Genomic DNA, 21,172 nt, shown 5'->3' with positions numbered 1-21,172 from the left:
TTCCATTTGGGTGATTTCCTGCAGTAGATTTGTAGGAATCGCCAAATCCATTCATCCCTGATTTTAGGTTTCTGCTTGCACTGCCACTCTTGAGCAGGAGCTGCAGCAATTGACATGCCGACAGTTAGACTAGGTCTAAATCTCCCATATCCCCAAGCACCCTAGGAACAAAAGCCAGGATTGGCATTAGCGATCACATTTGAATCCCGAAGCCTCTTAGCCTAGTAATTGGACCTAGGGAAATCACAACATTCGGGGGTATTCCTTTGGCCCTGGATATCATCATCTGTGTTTCTTTCTTCTCATACTTAGTGAACATTCTCCATCCTATCAAAAAATACAAGGATATGTAGGACCACTGATGAGGTCAGGTGTAATCTCACAGACACAAATGCCATGAGACACAGTGAGAATTCCAGTAGTAGACTCAAATCCATGTAAGAGTTTCTATAAAATACATTTATGTTATACTCTTCTTCTTCTTCCTCTTCTTCTTCTTCTTCTTCTTCTTCTTCTTCTTCTTCTTCTTCTTCTTCTTCTTTGATAAAACACAGTTGCTTAACTTGGCATCCCAGCTCAAGCCTCCTCCCTCCTCACCACCCAATCCCACCCTCCCTCCCTCCCTCATGTCCTCCCATGCCCCTTGCCAAGTCCACTGTTAGGGGAAGGCCTCCACAACTTCCACCTGACCTAGCCTATCAAGTCTCATGAGAACTGACGGCATTGTCTTCCTCTGTGGCCTGCTGAGGCTGCTTCCCCATCAGGGGGAAGTGTTCAAAGGGCCAGCCATTGAGTCCAGGTCAGAGACAGTCCCGGTTCCCATTATTAGGGAACTAACCTGGAGACTGAGCTGCCAAGGGCTGCATCTGGGTGGTGGCTCTAGGGTTTCTGGGTTATCCCGATGAATGGTCCCTGGTAGGGGTATCAGCCTAAGAGGAGACCCATGGGCACAGATGTTTTGGATCTGTTGCTCTTCTTCTCTTACTAGGTGATCATTCTACGGCCAAGCTTAAAGTACAAGTATGGGTAGGACCACTGATAAGAGCAGTATACTCTGACAGACACCAATGCCATGAAAAACAGTAAGAATTCCAGTGGCATACTCAAAGGCCTTTGAGAGCTTTTCACCCTGCAGCCAGGGACGAACATTAGAGCTACCACAGAATCCTCCACCATACTTTGAGTTCATGTGTCTCCCGTGATCTTTTAGCGCTAGCAGTAAAAATGAGATTTTTTTCCATCTTAGGATTTCAAGGCGAGAGTTAGTCCCTTCAGAGAAGGGATCATCCCCAGGTGATGTTTCCTCTGGTGCATAATGGGTGCTCCAGCAGATGTTTGTCCATTCTGAAGGGTTGCTCTGCATGGCCTTGTCAAAATGGGTTGAGATGGTTGGTGGTAACAATGCCAGGACAGTGTCCGTGGCAAAGAAAGGAGTGAGCTGGCTCATCTGACTGTGGAAGCAGTGAGGCTAAGGGCGATTCTCTTAGTATCTTGGCTTCCTTGGCATCGACTAACCTATTAGCATGCACTTATCTTCTGTGCTCTGCTGTCCTATTAAGACCGAATAGGCAGCCACCTTGGCGTTCATCCCCAAAGGCAGAAAACAGAAAGGAACCTCCTCAGGTTACTATGACCTGAACCTTTTACGCAGAAAAGCACTTACAAGAGCCCTGAGATCATTCTCTTCTACCCTACCCACAATGTGCTTCACAGACATGAGAAATGGTGTCCCTGAGGCCCTTGGCATTGTCTCTACCTTGCTCCCGAGCGCGGCCTCAAGGTTCCCCCACCTACCTCTGAGGATGTCTTGTGAGATCCGGTAAGCAGCTCTTGTAGAGGATCGTAAAGCACTTGTAGCTGTGTCTGTCCATGGCTGGGTCTATGATGATAACCCAATGTCACGAAGAGAGGTGATGACATAAAAATCATGCTTAATAGGATCACGCTGAGGCCCAGCCAGCCGGACCTGGGAGACGAGGGCCTACTTCTCCTTGAGACTTTCTCAAGGGATTTATATGGAGGTCTCTAGGTCTCCAAGCTCCCCAAGCACTTGTTTCTCCTAAGGGAGAATCTTATACACTCCTGGGGCCCATCTGTGTGTGAGCACTGATGACTCCACCAGCAAGCACCTTTTCTGAATGCCTACTGCTCAGATAGTCTATGCTGTCAAATGGAGAGCCCATGCCTTTGTCTTCTCTCTTGTCTTGTAGTCATCTACCATGACCCCTCGGAGCTCACAGCCTCACTCCAACCAGGTAAGGGGAAAGATCCTGCCTCTAGACATCCTGTCTACGGCCATATCCCTACACCTTCTACAATCCTCAGCTGGTGTCAGCTTATTTACTTTGGGTGAATCTGAAAAGGGTCTGCCACACACACCTCATTTCCAGAGCAGTGATTCCAAAGTTCCTGGAATCCATGAATTTTAACAGAAATAGACACGACTGAACGTTCACAGACAAAATGGGATACCTGAGAGCTGCACTCTGCATTTTCCTTTTGGGTGACTTCTGGCAGGAGATTTGTAGGAACCACCAAATCTATTCTTGCCTGGTCTCGAGTTTCTGCTTGCAATGCCACCCTTGAGCAGGAGCTTCAGCAATTGACAGCCTGACAGTTCCCAAAGGCTATCAGACTGCACAATAGCCATGCTCCCTGGGAACCATTGCCCGGGTTGGATTAGTCATCACACTCTCACTCAGATGTCTGTCACTTACCCTGGTGATTGGACCGAGGAAAATCAACAAGATTCATTGGGTTGTCCTTTGGCCCTGAGTATCCTCATCTGGTTTTCATTCAACTCTTACTTGGTCATCATTCTCCAGCCAATCGTGAGTAGATCCACCTGAAAGACCCACTGATAAGGGCAGGTGTAAGACCAATGCCGTGACACGTTACGGATTTCGGCAGTAGACTCAAAAACTTTTGAGATCATTGCAATGGGTCGCCATGCAACTACATTTCAGCTAGACAGGAGGCCTACACAATACTTTGTGTGTTTCTGTGCCTACCCTGGTCTGGTAGCACCACGAGATCCAGACAGAAATCCATCCGAGGATTTCCAGGTGAGAAGCATGCCCTGGAGAGAGAAGACTACCCCTATGATGTTTTCTCAAATGCATAAAGGACCACCCAGCAGATATTTGCCCATCCTACAGGTTGCTCTTTCCACCAGTGTCAAAATCACATGAGGAAGGACATAGGTGTAGACAATGCTAGGAGAATGGCCATGGTACTGAAAGGTGGGAGCTGGCTATCTCTGGCTGTGGAAGCAGAGAGGCTAAGTTTGATCCTCTCACTGCTTTTGCTTCTTTGGCCCTGATTAAATTGTTGGCCATCATTATTCCTGGGTGCGTGGCATTCATTCCAGGATGCAAGAGAAGCCTTTCACTGCTCCTGTCCCCAAAGGCACTACTCCTGGAGGTGCATCCTCACATTACTTTGACCTGACCATTTTAGGCCATAGAGGACATACAGATGCCCTGACCACATTCTCTTCCACTCCACTCACAATGTGCTCCTTCACAGGACAGAAAAAAATGCTGTCCCTGCAACCCTTGAAGTCATCGGGACCCAGCTATCCCGTGAAGGCTAAACTTACCACAACCTATCTCCGAGGAAGTCTTGTCGGCTCTGGTAAGCTGTTATTATAGAGGATCAAAAGGCATGCGTAGCTCTGTCTGTCCATGGCTGGGTCTGTGTTGACAACCCAATGTCACGAAAAGAGGTGATGACATAAAATTCCTGCTCAGTAGGATTACGCTGAGGCCCAGCCAAGGAGATGTGGGAGATGAGGGCCTACTTCTCCTTGAGACAAGTGATGTTGAGGGAATTCCTTAGGTCCCAAAGCCCCTTTTTCCCTGAGGCAGATTCCTATACACTCCTGGGGCACATCTGAGTGAGAGCACCGAGGGCCCCATCGACCAGCTCCTTTTCTGATTTTCTACAGCTCCACTAGACTATGCTGCCAAGGGGCAGGGGGCTCAAGCCTTTGTCTTCTGTCTTTCCTTGTAGTCATCTGCCGTGACCTCTTGCAGTCCACAGCCTCACACCAATCAGGTGAGTGGAAAGTTGCTGGCTTGGGACACAATTTCCACTGACTATGCCTCCAGGTTTTACAATCTCTGCTGGTCTCAAATTATCGTCTTTGGGTGAATCCGAAAATGGTCTTCCCAGGACACCTCCATTTCTAGAGCAGGAATTCCAGATTTCCTGGATTCCCATCATTCTCACTCAAATAGATATGAGTCAATGTTCACAGACAGAACAGGATGGCTGAGAGCTGGTCTCTGGGTTTTCCATTTGGGTGATTTCCTGCAGTAGATTTGTAGGAATCGCCAAATCCATTCATCCCTGATTTTAGGTTTCTGCTTGCACTGCCACTCTTGAGCAGGAGCTGCAGCAATTGACGTGCCGACAGTTAGACTAGGTCTAAATCTCCCATATCCCCAAGCACCCTAGGAACAAAAGCCAGGATTGGCATTAGCGATCACATTTGAATCCCGAAGCCTCTTAGCCTAGTAATTGGACCTAGGGAAATCACAACATTCGGGGGTATTCCTTTGGCCCTGGATATCATCATCTGTGTTTCTTTCTTCTCATACTTAGTGAACATTCTCCATCCTATCAAAAAGTACAAGGATATGTAGGACCACTGATGAGGTCAGGTGTAATCTCACAGACACAAATGCCATGAGACACAGTGAAAATTCCAGTAGTAGACTCAAATCCATGTAAGAGTTTCTATAAAATACATTTATGTTATACTCTTCTTCTTCTTCTTCTTCTTCTTCTTCTTCTTCTTCTTCTTCTTCTTCTTCTTCTTCTTCTTCTTCTTCTTCTTCTTCTTTGATAAAACACAGTTGCTTAACTTGGCATCCCAGCTCAAGCCTCCTCCCTCCTCACCACCCAATCCCACCCTCCCTCCATCCCTCATGTCCTCCCATGCCCCTTGCCAAGTCCACTGTTAGGGGAAGGCCTCCACAACTTCCACTTGACCTAGCCTATCAAGTCTCATGAGAACTGATGGCATTGTCTTCCTCTGTGGCCTTCTGAGGCTGCTTCCCCATCAGGGGGAAGTGTTCAAAGGGCCAGCCATTGAGTCCAGGTCAGAGACAGTCCCGGTTCCCATTATTAGGGAACTAACCTGGAGACTGAGCTGCCAAGGGCTGCATCTGGGTGGTGGCTCTAGGGTTTCTGGGTTATCCCCATGAATGGTCCCTGGTTGGGATATCAGCCTAAGAGGAGACCCATGGGCGCAGATGTTTTGGATCTGTTGCTCTTCTTCTCTTACTTGGTGATCATTCTACGGCCAAGCTTAAAGTACAAGTATGGGTAGGACCACTGATAAGAGCAGTATACTCTGACAGACACCAATGCCATGAAAAACAGTAAGAATTCCAGTGGCATACTCAAAGGCCTTTGAGAGCTTTTCACCCTGCAGCCAGGGACGAACATTAGAGCTACCACAGAATCCTCCACCATACTTTGAGTTCATGTGTCTCCCGTGATCTTTTAGCGCTAGCAGTAAAAATGAGATTTTTTTCCATCTTAGGATTTCAAGGCGAGAGTTAGTCCCTTCAGAGAAGGGATCATCCCCAGGTGATGTTTCCTCTGGTGCATAATGGGTGCTCCAGCAGATGTTTGTCCATTCTGAAGGGTTGCTCTGCATGGCCTTGTCAAAATGGGTTGAGATGGTTGGTGGTAACAATGCCAGGACAGTGTCCGTGGCAAAGAAAGGAGTGAGCTGGCTCATCTGACTGTGGAAGCAGTGAGGCTAAGGGCGATTCTCTTAGTATCTTGGCTTCCTTGGCATCGACTAACCTATTAGCATGCACTTATCTTCTGTGCTCTGCTGTCCTATTAAGACCGAATAGGCAGCCACCTTGGCGTTCATCCCCAAAGGCAGAAAACAGAAAGGAACCTCCTCAGGTTACTATGACCTGAACCTTTTACGCAGAAAAGCACTTACAAGAGCCCTGAGACCATTCTCTTCTACCCTACCCACAATGTGCTTCACAGACATGAGAAATGGTGTCCCTGAGGCCCTTGGCATTGTCTCTACCTTGCTACTCAGTGCGGCCTCAAAGTTCGCCCACCTAACTCCGAGGAAGTCTTGTCAGCTCCGGTAAGCAGCTCTTGTAGAGGATCGTAAAGCACTTGTAGCTGTGTCTGTCCATGGCTGGGTCTATGATGATAACCCAATGTCACGAAGAGAGGTGATGACATAAAAATCATGCTTAATAGGATCACGCTGAGGCCCAGCCAGCCGGACCTGGGAGACGAGGGCCTACTTCTCCTTGAGACTTTCTCAAGGGATTTATATGGAGGTCTCTAGGTCTCCAAGCTCCCCAAGCACTTGTTTCTCCTAAGGGAGAATCTTATACACTCCTGGGGCCCATCTGTGTGTGAGCACTGATGACTCCACCAGCAAGCACCTTTTCTGAATGCCTACTGCTCAGATAGTCTATGCTGTCAAATGGAGAGCCCATGCCTTTGTCTTCTCTCTTGTCTTGTAGTCATCTACCATGACCCCTCGGAGCTCACAGCCTCACACCAACCAGGTAAGGGGAAAGATCCTGCCTCTAGACATCCTGTCTACGGCCATGTCCCTACACCTTCTACAATCCTCAGCTGGTGTCAGCTTATTTACTTTGGGTGAATCTGAAAAGGGTCTGCCACACACACCTCATTTCCAGAGCAGTGATTCCAAAGTTCCTGGAATCCATGAATTTTAACAGAAATAGACACGACTGAACGTTCACAGACAAAATGGGATACCTGAGAGCTGCACTCTGCATTTTCCTTTTGGGTGACTTCTGGCAGGAGATTTGTAGGAACCACCAAATCTATTCTTGCCTGGTCTCGAGTTTCTGCTTGCAATGCCATCCTTGAGCAGGAGCTTCAGCAATTGACAGCCTGACAGTTCCCAAAGGCTATCAGACTGCACAATAGCCATGCTCCCTGGGAACCATTGCCCGGGTTGGATTAGTCATCACACTCTCACTCAGATGTCTGTCACTTACCCTGGTGATTGGACCGAGGAAAATCAACAAGATTCATTGGGTTGTCCTTTGGCCCTGAGTATCCTCATCTGGTTTTCATTCAACTCTTACTTGGTCATCATTCTCCAGCCAATCGTGAGTAGATCCACCTGAAAGACCCACTGATAAGGGCAGGTGTAAGACCAATGCCGTGACACGTTACGGATTTCGGCAGTAGACTCAAAAACTTTTGAGATCATTGCAATGGGTCGCCATGCAACTACATTTCAGCTAGACAGGAGGCCTACACAATACTTTGTGTGTTTCTGTGCCTACTCTGGTCTGGTAGCACCACGAGATCCAGACAGAAATCCCTCCGAGGATTTCCAGGTGAGAAGCAGGCCCTGGAGAGAGAAGACTACCCCTATGATGTTTTCTCAAATGCATAAAGGACCACCCAGCATATATTTGCCAATCCTACAGGTTGCTCTTTCCACCAGTGTCAAAATCACATGAGGAAGGACATAGGTGTAGACAATGCTAGGAGAATGGCCATGGTACTGAAAGGTGGGAGCTGGCTATCTCTGGCTGTGGAAGCAGAGAGGCTAAGTTTGATCCTCTCACTGCTTTTGCTTATTTGGCCCTGATTAAATTGTTGGCCATCATTATTCTTGGGTGCGTGGCATTCATTCCAGGATGCAAGAGAAGCCTTTCACTGCTCTTATCCCCAAAGGCAATACTCCTGGAGGTGCATCCTCACATTACTTTGACCTGACCATTTTAGGCCAGAGAGGACATACAGATGCCCTGACCACATTCTCTTCCACTCCACTCACAATGTGCTCCTTCACAGGACAGAAAAAAATGCTGTCCCTGCAACCCTTGAAGTCATCGGGACCCAGCTATCCTGTGAAGGCTAAACTTACCACAACCTATCTCCGAGGAAGTCTTGTCGGCTCTGGTAAGCTGTTATTGTAGAGGATCAAAAGGCATGCGTAGCTCTGTCTGTCCATGGCTGGGTCTGTGTTGACAACCCAATGTCACGAAAAGAGGTGATGACATAAAATTCCTGCTCAGTAGGATTACCCTGAGACCCAGCCAACGGGATGTGGGAGATGAGGGCCTACTTCTCCTTGAGACAAGTGATGTTGAGGGAAGTCCTTAGGTCCCAAAGCCCCTTTTTCCCTGAGGCAGATTCCGATACAGTCCTCGGGCACATCTCTGTGAGAGCACCGAGGGCCCAATCAACCAGCACCTTTTCTGATTTTCTACTGCTCCACTAGACTATGCTGCCAAGGGGCAGGGGGCTCACGCGTTTGTCTTCTCTCTTTTCTTGTAGTCATCTGCCGTGACCTCTTGCAGTCCACAGCCTCACACCAATCAGGTGAGTGGAAAGTTGCTGGCTTGCGACACAATTTCCACTGACTATGCCTCCAGGTTTTACAGTCTCTGCTGGTCTCAAATTATCGTCTTTGGGTGAATCCGAAAATGGTCTTCCCAGGACGCCTCCATTTCTAGAGCAAAAATTCCAGATTTCCTGGATTCCCATCATTCTCACTCAAATAGATATGAGTCAGTATTCACAGACCGAACGGGATGGCTGAGAGTTGGGTTTTCCATTTGGGTGATTTCCTGCAGTAGATTTGTAGGAATCGCCAAATCCATTCATCCCTGATTTTAGGTTTCTGCTTGCACTGCCACTCTTGAGCAGGAGCTGCAGCAATTGAAGTGCCGACAGGTAGACTAGGTCTAAATCTCCCACATCCCCAAGCACCCTAGGAACAAATGCCAGGATTGGCATTAGCGATCACATTTGAACCCCGAAGCCTCTTAGCCTAGTATTTGGACCTAGGGAAATCACAACATTCGGGGGTATTCCTTTGGCCCTTGATATCATCATCTGTGTTTCTTTCTTCTCATACTTAGTGAACATTCTCCATCCTATCAAAAAGTACAAGGATATGTAGGATCACTGATAAGGTCAGGTGTAATCTCACAGACACAAATCCATGAGACACAGTGAAAATTCCAGTAGCAAACTCTAAACCATGTAAGAGTTTCTATAAAATACATTTATGTTATACTCTTCTTCTTCTTCTTCTTATTCTTTGATAAAAACACAGTTGCTTAACTTGGCATCCCAGCTCAAGCCTCCTCCCTCCTCACCACCCAATCCCACCCTCTCTCCCTCCCTCCCTCATGTCCTCCCATGCCCCTTGCCAAGTCCACTGTTAGGGGAAGGCCTCCACAACTTCCACCTGACCTAGCCTATCAAGTCTCATGAGAACTGAAGGCATTGTCTTCCTCTGTGGCCTGCTGAGGCTGCTTCCCCATCAGGGGGAAGTGTTCAAAGGGCCAGCCATTGAGTGCAGGTCAGAGACAGTCCCTGTTCCCATTACTAGGGAACTAACCTGGAGACTGAGCTGCCAAGGGCTGCATCTGGGTGGTGGCTCTAGGGTTTCTGGGTTATCCCCATGAATGGTCCCTGGTTGGGGTATCAGCCTAAGAGGAGACCCATGGGCGCAGATGTTTTGGATCTGTTGCTCTTCTTCTCTTACTTGGTGATCATTCTACGGCCAAGATTGAAGTACAAGTATGGGTAGGACCACTGATAAGAGCAGTATACTCTGACAGACACCAATGCCATGAAAAACAGTAAGAATTCCAGTAGCAATGGGTCACCATGCAACTACATTTCAGCTAGACAGGAGGCCTACACAATACTTTGTGTGTTTCTGTGCCTACCCTGGTCTGGTAGCACCACGAGATCCAGACAGAAATCCCTCCGAGGATTTCCAGGTGAGAAGCAGGCCCTGGAGAGAGAGGACTACCCTTATGATGTTTTCTCAAATGCATAAAGGACCACCCAGCAGATATTTGCCCATCCTACAGGTTGCTCTTTCCACCAGTGTCAAAATCACATGAGGAAGGACATAGGTGTAGACAATGCTAGGAGAATGGCCATGGTACTGAAAGGTGGGAGCTGGCTATTTCTGGCTGTGGAAGCAGAGAGGCTAAGTTTGATCCTCTCACTGCTTTTGCTTATTTGGCCCTGATTAAATTGTTGGCCATCATTATTCTTGGGTGCGTGGCATTCATTCCAGTATGCAAGAGAACCCTTTCACTGCTCTTATCCCCAAAGGCAATACTCCTGGAGGTGCATCCTCACATTACTTTGACCTGACCATTTTAGGCCAGAGAGGACATACAGATGCCCTGACCACATTCTCTTCCCCTCCACTCACAATGTGCTACTTCACAGAGCAGAAAAAAAAAGCTGCCCCTGTATCCCTTGAAGTCGTTGGGAACCAGCTATCCTGTGCAGGCTAAACTTGCCACAACCTATCTCTGAGGAAGTCTTGTTGGCTCTGGTAAGCAGTTATTGTAGAGGTTCAAAAGGCATGCATAGCTCTGTCTGTCCATGGCTGGGTCTGTGATGACAACCCAATGTCACGAAAAGGGGTGATGACATAAAATTCACGCTCAGTAGGATTACGCTGAGGCCCAGCCAACGGGATGTGGGAGACGAGGGCCTACTTCTCCTTGAGACGAGTGATGTTTCAGGAAGTCCTTAGGTCCCAAAGCCCCTTTTTCCCTGAGGCAGATTCCTATACACTCCTGGGGCAAATCTGTGTGTGAGCACCTAGGGCCCCATCGACCAGCACCTTTTCTGATTTTCTACTGCTCCACTAGACTGTGCTGCCAAGGGGCAGGGGGCTCACGCCTTTGTCTTCTCTCTTTTCTTGTAGTCATCTGCCGTGACCTCTTGCAGTCCACAGCATCACACCAATCAGGTGAGTGGAAAGTTGCTGGCTTGGGACACAATTGCCACTGACTATGCCTCCAGGTTTTACAGTCTCTGCTGGTCTCAAATTATCGTCTTTGGGTGAATCAGAGAATGGTCTGCCCAGGACGCCTCCATTTCTAGAGCAGGAATTCCAGATTCCCATCATTCTCACTCAAATAGATATGAGTCAATGTTCACAGACAGAACGGGATAGCTGAGAGCTGGGCTCTGGGTTTTCCATTTGGGTGATGTCCTGCAGTAGATTTGTAGGAATCGCCAAATCCATTCATCCCTGATTTTAGGTTTCTGCTTGCACTGCCACTCTTGAGCAGGAGCTGCAGCAATTGACGTGCCGACAGTTAGACTAGGTCTAAATCTCCCACATCACCAAGCACCCTCAGAACAAATGCCAGGATTGGCACTAGCGATCACATTTGAACCCCGAAGCCTCTTAGCCTAGTAATTGGACCTAGGGAAATCACAAGATTCGGGGGTGTTCCTTTGGCCCTGGATATCATCATCTGTGTTTCTTTCTTCTCATACTTGGTGAACATTCTCCATCCTATCAAAAAGTACAAGCATATGTAGGACCACTGATAAGGTCAGGTGTAATCTCACAGACACAAATGCCATGAGACACAGTGAGAATTCCAGTAGTAGTCTCAAAACCATGTAAGAGTTTTTTAAAATACATTTACGTTATACTCTTCTTCTTCTCCTTCTTTTTTATTTGATAAAACAGAGTTGCTTCACTTCACCCCAGCTCAAGCCTCCTCCCTCCTCACCACCCAATCCCACCCTCCCTCCCTCATGTCCTCCCGTGCCCCTTGCCAAGTCCACTGTTAGGGGAAGGCCTCCTCAACTTCCACCTGACCTAGCCTATCAAGTCTCATGAGAACTGATGGCATTGTGTTCCTCTGTATCCTGCTGAGGATGTTTCCCTTCAGGGGGAAGTTTTCAAAGGGCCAACCACTGAGTTCAGGTCAGAGGCAGTCCCTGTTCCCATTACTAGGGACTAACCTGGAGACTGAGCTGCCAAGGGCTGCATCTTTGGGCGGTGGCTCTAGGGTTTCTGGGTTATCCCCATGAATGGTCCCTGGTTGGGGTATCAGAATAAGAGGAGACCCATGGGCCCAGATGTTTTGCATTTGTTGCTCTTCGTCTCTTACTTGGTGATCATTCTACAGCCAAGCAGGAAGTACAAGCAGGTGTAGGACCACTGATAAGAGCAGGTATACTAAAACAGACACCAATGCCATGAAATACAGTAAGAATTCCAGTAACATACTCAAAGGCCTCTGAGAGCTTTTCAACCTGCAGCCAGGGATGAACATTAGAATTACCAAAGAATCCTCCACCATACTTTGAGTTCAAGTGTCTCCCTTGATCTTTTAGCGCTGGCAGTAAAAATGAAAATCCATCCTAGGATTTCAAGGCGAGAGTTTGTCCATGCAGAGAAGGGAACATTCCCTGGTGATGTTTCCTCTGGTGTATAATGGGTGCTCCAGCAGATGTTTGTCCATTCTGAAGGATTGCTCTGCATGCCCTTGTCGAAATGGGTTGATATGTTCGGTGGTAACAATGCTAGGACAGTGGCACTGGCAAAAAAAGGTGTGAGCTGGCTCATGTAACTGTGGAAGCAGTGAGGAGAAGGGGGATTTTCTTAGTATTTTGGCTTCCTTGGCATCGACCAACCTTGTAGCATGTACTTATCTTCTGTGCTCTGCTGTCCGATTAGGACCGAATAGACAGCCACCGTTGCTTTCATCCCCAAAGGCAGAAAGCAGAAAGGAACATCCTCAGGTTACTATGACCTGAACCATTTCTGCAGAAAAGCACTTACAAGTGCACTGAGCCCATTCTCTTTCACCCTACCCACAATGTGCTTCACAGACATGAGAAATGGTGTCCCTGAGGCCCTTGGCATTGTCTCAACCCTGCTCCCGAGCGCGGCCTCAAGGTTCCCCCACCTACCTCTGAGGATGTCTTGTGAGATCCGGTAAGCAGCTCTTGTAGAGGATCGTAAAGCACTTGTAGCTGTGTCTGTCCATGGCTGGGTCTATGATGATAACCCAATGTCACGAAGAGAGGTGATGACATAAAATTCATGCTTAATAGGATCACGCTGAGGCCCAGCCAGCCGGACCTGGGAGACGAGGGCCTACTTCTCCTTGAGACTTTCTCAAGGGATTTATATGGAGATCACTAGGTCTCCAAGCTCCCCAAGCACTTGTTTCTCCTAAGGGAGAATCTTATACACTCCTTGGGCACATCTGTGTGTGAGCACTGATGACTCCACCAACAAGCACCTTTTCTGAAAGCCTACTGCTCTGATAGTCTATACTGTCAAATGAAGGGCTCATGCCTTTATCGTCTCTCTTGTCTTGTAGTCATCTCCCATGACCCCTAGAAGCTCACAGCCTCACACCAACCAGGTAAGGGGAACGATCCTGCCTCTAGACATCCTGTCCTACGGCCATATCCCTACACCTTCTACAATGGTCAGCTGGTGTCATCTTATTTATTTTGTGTGAAACTGAAATGGGTCTGCCCCACACACCTCCATTTCCAGAGCAGTGATTCCAAAGTTCCTGGAATCCATGAATTTTAACAGAAATAGACAGGAGTGAATGTTCACAGACAAAATGGGATACCTGAGAGCTGCACTCTGCATTTTCCTTTTGGGTGACTTCTGGCAGGAGATTTGTAGGAACCACGAAATCCATTCTTGCCTGATCTTGGGTTTCTGCTTGCAATGCCACCCTTGAGCAGGAGCTTCAGCAATTGACAGCCTGACAGTTCCCAAAGGCTATCAGACTGCACAATAGCCATGCTCCCTGGGAACCATTGCCCGGGTTGGATTAGTCATCACACTCACTCAGATGTCTGTCACTTACCCTGGTGATTGGACCGAGGGAAATGAGCAAGATTCATTGGGTTGTCCTTTGGCCCTGGGTATAGTCATCTGGTTTTCTTTCAACTCTTACTTGGTGATCATTCTCCAGCCAATCGTGAGTAGATCCACCTGAAAGACCCACTGATAAGGGCAGGTGTAAGACCAATGCCGTGACATTACCGATTTCGGCCATAGACTCAAAAACTTTTGAGATCATTGCAATGTGTCACCACGCAAGTACAGTTCAGCTAGACAGGAGGCCTACACAATACTTTGTCTTTCTGTGCCTACCCTGGTCTGGTAGTATCAGGAGATCCAGACAGAAATCCATCCGAGGATTTCCAGGTGAGAAGCAGGTGCTGGAGAGAGAGGGCCACCCCTATGATGTTTTCTCAAATACATAGAGGATCTCCCAGCAGATACTTTCCCATCCTACAGGTTGCTCTTTCCGCCAGTGTCAAAATCACATGAGGAAGGACATAGGTGTAGACAATGCTAGGAGAATCACCATGGTACTGAAAGGTGGGAGCTGGCTATCTCTGGCTGTGGAAGCAGAGAGGCTAAAGTTGATCTTCTCACTGCTTTTGCTCATTTGGCCCTGATTTAATTGTTGGCCATCATTATTCTTGGGTGCATGGCATTCATTCCAGGATGCAAGAGAAGCCTTTCACTGCTCTTATCCCCAAAGGCACTACTCCTGGAGGTGCATCCTCACATTACTTTGACCTGACCATTTTAGGCAGGGGAGGACATACAGATGCCCTGACCACATTCTCTTCCACTCCACTCAAAATGTGCTACTTCACAGAGCAGAAAAAATGCTGCCCCTGTATCCCTTGAAGTTGTAGAGACCCAGCTATCCCATGCAGGCTAAACATACTACAAACTATCTCCAGGGAAGTCTTCTTGCCTCTGTAAGCAGTTATTATAGAGGATCAAAAGGCATGCGTAGCTCTATCTGTCCATGGCTGGTTCTGTGATGACAACCCAATGTCACGAAAAGAGTTGATGACATAAAATTCATGCTCAGTAGGATTATGCTGAGGCCCAGCCAACGGGATGTGGGAGACAAGGGCCTACTTCTCCTTGAGACGAGTGATGTTTCAGGAAGTCCTTAGGTCCCAAAGCCCCTTTTTCCCTGAGGCAGATTCCTATACACTCCTGGGCCACATCTGTGTGTGAGCACCTAGGGCCCCATCGACCAGCACCTTTTCTGATTTTCTACTGCTCCACTAGACTGTGCTGCCAAGGGGCAGGGGGTTCACACCTATGTCTTCTCTCTTCTTTTGTAGTCATCTGCCGTGACTTCTTGCAGTCCACAGCATCACACCAATCAGGTGAGTGGAAAGTTGCTGGCTTGCGACACAAATTTCACTGACTATGCCTCCAGGTTTTACAGTCTCTGCTGGTCTCAAATTATCGTCTTTGGGTGAATCAGAGAATGGTCTTCCCAGGACACCTCCATTTCTAGAGCAGGAATTCCAGATATCCTGGATTCCCATCATTCTCACTTAAATAGATATGAGTCAATGTTCACAGACAGAACGGGATAGCTGAGAGCTGGGCTCTGGGTTTTCCATTTGGGTGATTTCCTGCAGTAGATTTGTAGGAATCGCCAAATCCATTCATCCCTGATTTTAGGTTTCTGCTTGCACTGCCACTCTTGAGCAGGAGCTGCAGCAATTGACGTGCCGACAGTTAGACTAGGTCTAAATCTCCCACATCACCAAGCACCCTCAGAACAAATGCCAGGATTGGCACTAGCGATCACATTTGAACCCCGAAGCCTCTTAGCCTAGTAATTGGAACTAGGGAAATCACAAGATTCGGGGTTGTTCCTTTGGCTCTGGATATCATCATCTATGTTTCTTTCTTCTCATACTTGGTGAACATTCTCCATCCTATCAAAAAGTACAAGCATATGTAGGACTGCTGATAAGGTCAGGTGTAATCTCACAGACACAAACGCCATGAATAACAGTGAGAATTCCAGTAGTAGACTCAAAATCACGTAAGAGCTTCTATAAAATATATTTATGATATACTCCTCCTCTTCTTCTTCTTCTTCTTCTTCTTCTTCTTCTTCTTCTTCTTCTTCTTCTTCTTCTTCTTCTTCTTCTTCTTCTTCTTCTGCTTCTTCTTCTTCTTCTTCTTCTTCTTCTTCTTCTTCTTCTTCTTCTTCTTCTTCTTCTTCTTCTTCTTCTTCTTGTTCCTCTTCTTCTTCTTCTTTTTGATAAAACACAGTTGCTTAACTTGGCATCCCAGCTCAAGCCTCCTCCCTCCTCACCACCCAATCCCACCCTCCCTCCCTCCCTCATGTCCTCCCATGCCCCTTGCCAAGTCCACTGTTAGGGGAAGGCCTCCACAACTTCCACCTGACCTAGCCTATCAAGTCCCATGAGAACTGACGGCATTATCTTCCTCTGTGGCCTGCTGAGGCTGCTTCCCCATCAGGGAGAAGCATTCAAAGGGCCAGCCACTGAGTTAAGGTCAAAGACAGTCCCTGTTCCCACTACTAGGGAACTAACCTGGAGACTGAGCTGCCAAGGGCGGCATCTTGGCGGTGGCTCTAGGGTTTCTGGGTTATCCCCATGAATGGTCCCTGGTTGGGGTATCAGCCTAAGAGGAGACCCATGGGCCCAGATGTTTTGGATCTGTTGCTCTTCGTCTCTTACTTGGTGATCATTCTATGGCCAAGCAGGAAGTACAAGCAGGGGTAGGACCACTGATAAGAGCAGGTATACTAAAACAGACACCAATGCCATGAAATACAGTAAGAATTCCAGGAGCATACTCAAAACTTTTGAGAGCTTTTCACCCTGCGGCCAGGGATGAACATTAGAGCTACCACAGAATCCTCCACCATACTTTGAGTTCATGTGTCTCCCGTGATCTTTTAGTGCTAGCAGTAAAAATGAGAATCCATCCTAGGATTTCAAGGCGAGAGTTTGTCCCTGCAGAGAAGGGATCATCCCCTGGTGATGTTTCCTCTAGTGCATAATGGGTGCTCCAGCAAATGTTTGTCCATTCTGAAGGATTGCTCTGCATGGCCTTTTCGAAATGGATTGAGATGGTCGGTGGTAACAATGCTAGGACAGTAGCAGTGTCAATGAAAGGTGTGAGCTGGCTCATCTGACTGTGGAAGCAGTGAGGATAAGGGCGATTCTCTCAGTATTTTGGCTTCCTTGGCATCGACTAACCTTGTAGCATGCACTTCTCTTCCATGCTCTGCTGTCCTATTAGGACCGAATAGGCAGCCACCGTTGATTTCATCCCCAAAGGCAGAAATCAGTAAGGAACATCCTCAGGTTACTATGACCTGAACCATTTCTGCAAAAAAGCACTTACAAGTGCGCTGAGCCCATTCTCTTTCATCCTACCCACAATGTGCCGTGACACGTTATGGATTTTGGCAGTAGACTCAAAACTTTTGAGATCATTGCAATGGGTTGCCATGCAAGTACAGTTCAGCTAGACAGGAGGCCTATACAATACTTTGTGTTTCTGTGCCTACCCTGGTCTTGTAGCACCAGGAGATCCAGACAGAAATCCATCTGAGGATTTCCAGGTGAGAAGCAGGCCCTGGAGAGAGAGGACTACCCTATGATGTTTTCTCAAATGAATAAAGGACCACCCAGCAGATATTTGCCCATCCTACAGGTTGCTCTTTCCACCAGTGTCAAAATCACATGAGGAAGGACATAGGTGTAGACAATGCTAGGAGAATGGCCATGGTACTGAAAGGTGGGAGCTGGCTGTCTCTGGCTGTGGAAGCAGAGAGGCTAAGGTTGATCTTCTCACTGCTTTTGCTTATTTGGCCCTGATTAAATTGTTGGCCATCATTATTCTTGGGTGCGTGGCATTCATTCCAGGATGCAAGAGAAGCCTTTCACTGCTCTTATCCCCAAAGGCACTACTCCTGGAGGTGCATCCTCACATTACTATGACCTGACCATTTTAGGCCAGAGGGGACATACAGATGCCCTGACCACATTCTCTTCCACTCCACTCACAATGTGCTACTTCACAGAGCAGAAAAAAAGCTGCCCTGCATCCCTTGAAGTCGTAGGGACCCAGCTATCCCTTGCAGGCTAAACTTGCCACAACCTATCTCTGAGGAAATCTTGTTGGCTCTGGTAAGCAGTTATTGTACCTTGTTGGCTCTGGTAAGCAATTATTGTACCTTGAATTTATCTGGACCCAGCAATCCCATGCAGGCTAAACTTACCACAACCTATCTCCGAGGAAGTCTTGTTGGCTCTGGTAAGCATTTATTGTAGAGGATCAAAAGGCATGCGTAGCTCTGTCTGTCCATGGCTGGGTCTATGATGACAACCCAACGTCACGAAAAGAGGTGATGACATAAAATTCATGCTCAATAAGATTACCCTGAGGCACAGCCAACGGGATGTTGGAGACGAGGGCCTACTTCTTCTTGAGACAACTGAATTTTACGGAGGTCCTTAGTTTCCAAAGCACCTTTTTCCCTGAGGGAGATTCCTATGCACTCCTGGGGCACATCTCTGTTTGAGCACTGAAGGCCCCATCGACCAGCACCTTTTCTGATTTTCTACTGCTCAACTAGACTATGCTGCCATGGGGCAGAGCGCTCACGCCTTTGTCTTCTCTCTTTTCTTGTAGTCATCTGCTGTGACCTCTTGCAGTCCACAGCATCACACCATTCAGGTGAGTGGAAAGTTCCTGGCTTGTGACACAATTTCCACTGACTATGCCTCCAGGTTTTACAGTCTCTACTGGTCTCATATTATCGTCTTTGAGTGAATCAGAGGATTTTCTGCCCCCAGATGTCTCCATTTCTATAGCAGAAATTCCAAAGTTCCTGGATATCATGAATTTTCAGAGAACTAGACTTTAGCAAATGTTCATGGACAGGAGACCTTCACTGTGGATTTCTCATTTGGATGACTTCTTGCAGTAGTGTTGTAAGATTTACCAAATCTTTTTTTACCTCACTTAGATTCCTGCGTGCTCTGCTACTTTTGAGTTGGTGCTTCAGCAATTGATGGGCTGACAGTAAGCTCCAATTCTCCAACCGAGATAATGTTCCTTAGGAACATTTGCCTGTGTGGTATGTGTGATCACATTCATACCCTTATGTCACTTACTACGGTACCTGAACATAGGGAAATCCCCAAAATTAATGGGTTTCCTTTTGGTCCTAAATATTTGGCCCTGGATATCCTCATGTGTTTCTCTTTCATCTCTTACTCAGTGATCATTCTTCAGCCAATTGGGAAGCACATGTAGAAAGATTTATAAGGGCAGGTGTAAACTTCCAGGTACCAATGCCATCAGACTCAGTGAGAATTCCAGTAGCAGACCAAAATACATTTCAGAAATTTTCAATATGCAGTCATGGAAGTTTTATCAGCTACAGCAGAAATCTCCACAGTACCTTGGGCTTCTGTGTCTACCCTCATCTGGTAGTCCCAGGTGATCAAAATATGAATTCACCCCAGAATTTCAAGATGAGAGTTAAACCCTGGAGAGAAAAAAATCATCCCCTGTGATGTTTTCCCTGATGTATATAGCATACTCCAACACATATTTGTCAGTTCTACAGGATTGCTCTTCACGGCCTTGTAGAAATCAGATAAGGATATTAGTGTTAGCAATGCTAGGACAATGGCCATGGTGTTGAAATGTATGAATTGGCTACATCTGACCATGAAAGCAGTGAGCTTATGGTGATTCTCTTAGTAATTTGGCTTACTTGGTCCTGACTAACATTGTGGCCATCGGTTATCTTCTGTGCTTGGCCTTGATTCTACTTCTAAATAGGCAGCTATCATTACTCTTATCCCCAAAGGCAGTATTCCTAGAGGGGTCTCCTCAAATTACTATAACCTGAACTTTCTATGCATGAAAGGACATAGAAGCGAGATTGCCCCATTCTCTTCCACAGTACCTACAATGTGCAACTTCACAGAGACAAAAAAAAAAAATGTTTTCCCTGCCTCCCTTGAAGTTTTCTGACTCAAACTACCCTTTGCCACCAAAACATGCTGCAACCTTCCTCCAAGAAAGTTATTTTATAGGATCAAAAAGCATGTGTAGCTGTGTCTGTCCATGGCTAGGTCTATGATGATAACTCAATGTCACAAAGTGAAGTGGTAACATTAAAGTCATGTCAATGTTATTACACTGAGGTCCACCCAAAAGGACGAGGGCCTAATTCTCCTTGAGACTTTCTCAAGTGATGTTTATGGAGGTCCTTAGGTTCCCAAGCACTTTTTCCTTAAGGGAGAATCTTATACACTCCTGGGGCACATCTGTATGTAAGCACTGTGCTCCATCAAGAAGCACATTTTGAGAATTTCTACTGCTCTGCTAGTCTATGCTGCCAGAGGGAGGGGTCATGATTTTGTCTTCTCTCTTGTTTTTTAGTCATCCTCCATGAAATCTTTGAGCCCACGGCATCACACCATCCAGGTAAGTAGAAAGTTCCTGCCTTTAGATATGCTTTCCAAAAATGATGTGCCCCTACCTTTTATATTCTCAGCTGGTCTCAAATTATTGACTTTGAGAAAGGTACCAGCTAAGTATTGGTTGAAACTGAGAATGGTCTGCCACAAGTGCCACCTTTCCAGAACAGTAATTCAAAATATACTGGAGCCTGGAATTTTACTAGAATTAAATATGAGCAAATGTTCATGGACTGAAGAGGATACTTGAGAGCTGAACCCTGGATTTTCCTTTGGGGTGACTTCTTGCAGTGGTTGTAGGAATCACCAAATCCATTCATGCTTGGTCTTATGTTTCTGCTTGCCCTACCACTCTTGAGCAGGAGCTTGAGCAATTGATGTGCTGATAGTTATAATGGGCTTTAATTCTCCAATATGTCCATGCTCCCTAGGAACAATTTCCAGTGTTGCAATTAGTGACCATATTCACACCAATGGTAATTTGACCTAGAGAAATCAGCAAGATTCATGGTTACCTTTGTCTCTGGATATTTGGCCTTGGATATTCTCATCTGTTTTTCTTTCATCTCTTACTTGGTGATAATTCTCCAGCCAATTGTAAGTACAACCCCTTTTAAGCCCACTGATAAGGGCAGGCATAATCTTAGAGACACCAATGCCATGAGACACAGTAAGAATTCCAGCACTAAACCCAAATACATTTCAGAGCTTTTCAGTGCACAACCATGGAAGTATTTTTCAGCAGAGGCCTCCATAATACTTTGTGTTTCTGTGTCTACCCTGATCTGGTAGTCCCAGGAGATCAAAATATAAATCCACCTCAGGATTTCAAGGTGAGAGTTAAACCCTGGAAAGAAAAGATTATCCCTTTTGATATTTTCTCTGATGCATATAGGCTGCTCCAGCAGATGTTTGTCCATTGTACAGTGTTGTTCTTTGCAACCATGTCAAAATCCTATCAGGATGTCAGTGTTAACAATGCTAGGAAAATGGTCATGGTACTAAGGCTCCTCAAGGAGCCTCCTCAATTACTCTGACCTGAACACACACACACACACAC

The 21,172-nt window shown here is 46.8% G+C and overlaps 1 long non-coding RNA gene and 9 other non-coding genes across 11 annotated transcripts in view; all 10 read left to right on the top strand.

Annotated features, from left to right (window-relative positions):
* The first annotated feature begins 1,875 nt into the window (after positions 1 to 1,875).
* On the top strand, positions 1,876 to 1,954 carry LOC132647912 (small nucleolar RNA SNORD115). Its single transcript, XR_009586253.1, has one exon. It is a non-coding gene; the product is annotated as a small nucleolar RNA SNORD115 (small nucleolar RNA).
* A 1,738-nt stretch (positions 1,955 to 3,692) lies between these two features.
* On the top strand, positions 3,693 to 3,771 carry LOC132647464 (small nucleolar RNA SNORD115). Its single transcript, XR_009585833.1, has one exon. It is a non-coding gene; the product is annotated as a small nucleolar RNA SNORD115 (small nucleolar RNA).
* A 2,412-nt stretch (positions 3,772 to 6,183) lies between these two features.
* LOC132647901 (small nucleolar RNA SNORD115) lies at positions 6,184 to 6,262 on the top strand. The gene has a single exon (XR_009586242.1). It is a non-coding gene; the product is annotated as a small nucleolar RNA SNORD115 (small nucleolar RNA).
* A 1,738-nt stretch (positions 6,263 to 8,000) lies between these two features.
* On the top strand, positions 8,001 to 8,079 carry LOC132647468 (small nucleolar RNA SNORD115). Its single transcript, XR_009585836.1, has one exon. It is a non-coding gene; the product is annotated as a small nucleolar RNA SNORD115 (small nucleolar RNA).
* Positions 8,080 to 10,410: 2,331 nt separating this feature from the next.
* Positions 10,411 to 10,489, top strand: LOC132647463 (small nucleolar RNA SNORD115). Its single transcript, XR_009585832.1, has one exon. It is a non-coding gene; the product is annotated as a small nucleolar RNA SNORD115 (small nucleolar RNA).
* Positions 10,490 to 12,825: 2,336 nt separating this feature from the next.
* LOC132647312 (small nucleolar RNA SNORD115) lies at positions 12,826 to 12,904 on the top strand. The gene has a single exon (XR_009585680.1). It is a non-coding gene; the product is annotated as a small nucleolar RNA SNORD115 (small nucleolar RNA).
* A 260-nt stretch (positions 12,905 to 13,164) lies between these two features.
* The window catches only part of LOC132647205 (uncharacterized), a 220,862-nt gene continuing 212,854 nt past the window's right edge, over positions 13,165 to 21,172 (top strand). For both annotated transcript variants that reach the window (XR_009585532.1, XR_009585533.1), the window contains exons 1-5: positions 13,165 to 13,205; positions 14,959 to 15,003; positions 18,308 to 18,352; positions 18,645 to 18,755; positions 20,075 to 20,119. This is a non-coding gene — a long non-coding RNA (uncharacterized LOC132647205). The remainder of the gene's footprint in view (positions 13,206 to 14,958; positions 15,004 to 18,307; positions 18,353 to 18,644; positions 18,756 to 20,074; positions 20,120 to 21,172) is intronic.
* Positions 14,637 to 14,715, top strand: LOC132647467 (small nucleolar RNA SNORD115). Its single transcript, XR_009585835.1, has one exon. It is a non-coding gene; the product is annotated as a small nucleolar RNA SNORD115 (small nucleolar RNA).
* Positions 17,986 to 18,064, top strand: LOC132647469 (small nucleolar RNA SNORD115). Its single transcript, XR_009585837.1, has one exon. It is a non-coding gene; the product is annotated as a small nucleolar RNA SNORD115 (small nucleolar RNA).
* LOC132647471 (small nucleolar RNA SNORD115) lies at positions 19,763 to 19,840 on the top strand. Its single transcript, XR_009585839.1, has one exon. It is a non-coding gene; the product is annotated as a small nucleolar RNA SNORD115 (small nucleolar RNA).

Source organism: Meriones unguiculatus, chromosome 14, assembly GCF_030254825.1.
Source record: "Meriones unguiculatus strain TT.TT164.6M chromosome 14, Bangor_MerUng_6.1, whole genome shotgun sequence".
Taxonomy (NCBI): domain Eukaryota; kingdom Metazoa; phylum Chordata; class Mammalia; order Rodentia; family Muridae; genus Meriones; species Meriones unguiculatus.
The sequence above is the reverse complement of the archived record's forward strand: the minus strand, read 5'-3'. Positions and strand labels throughout refer to the sequence as shown.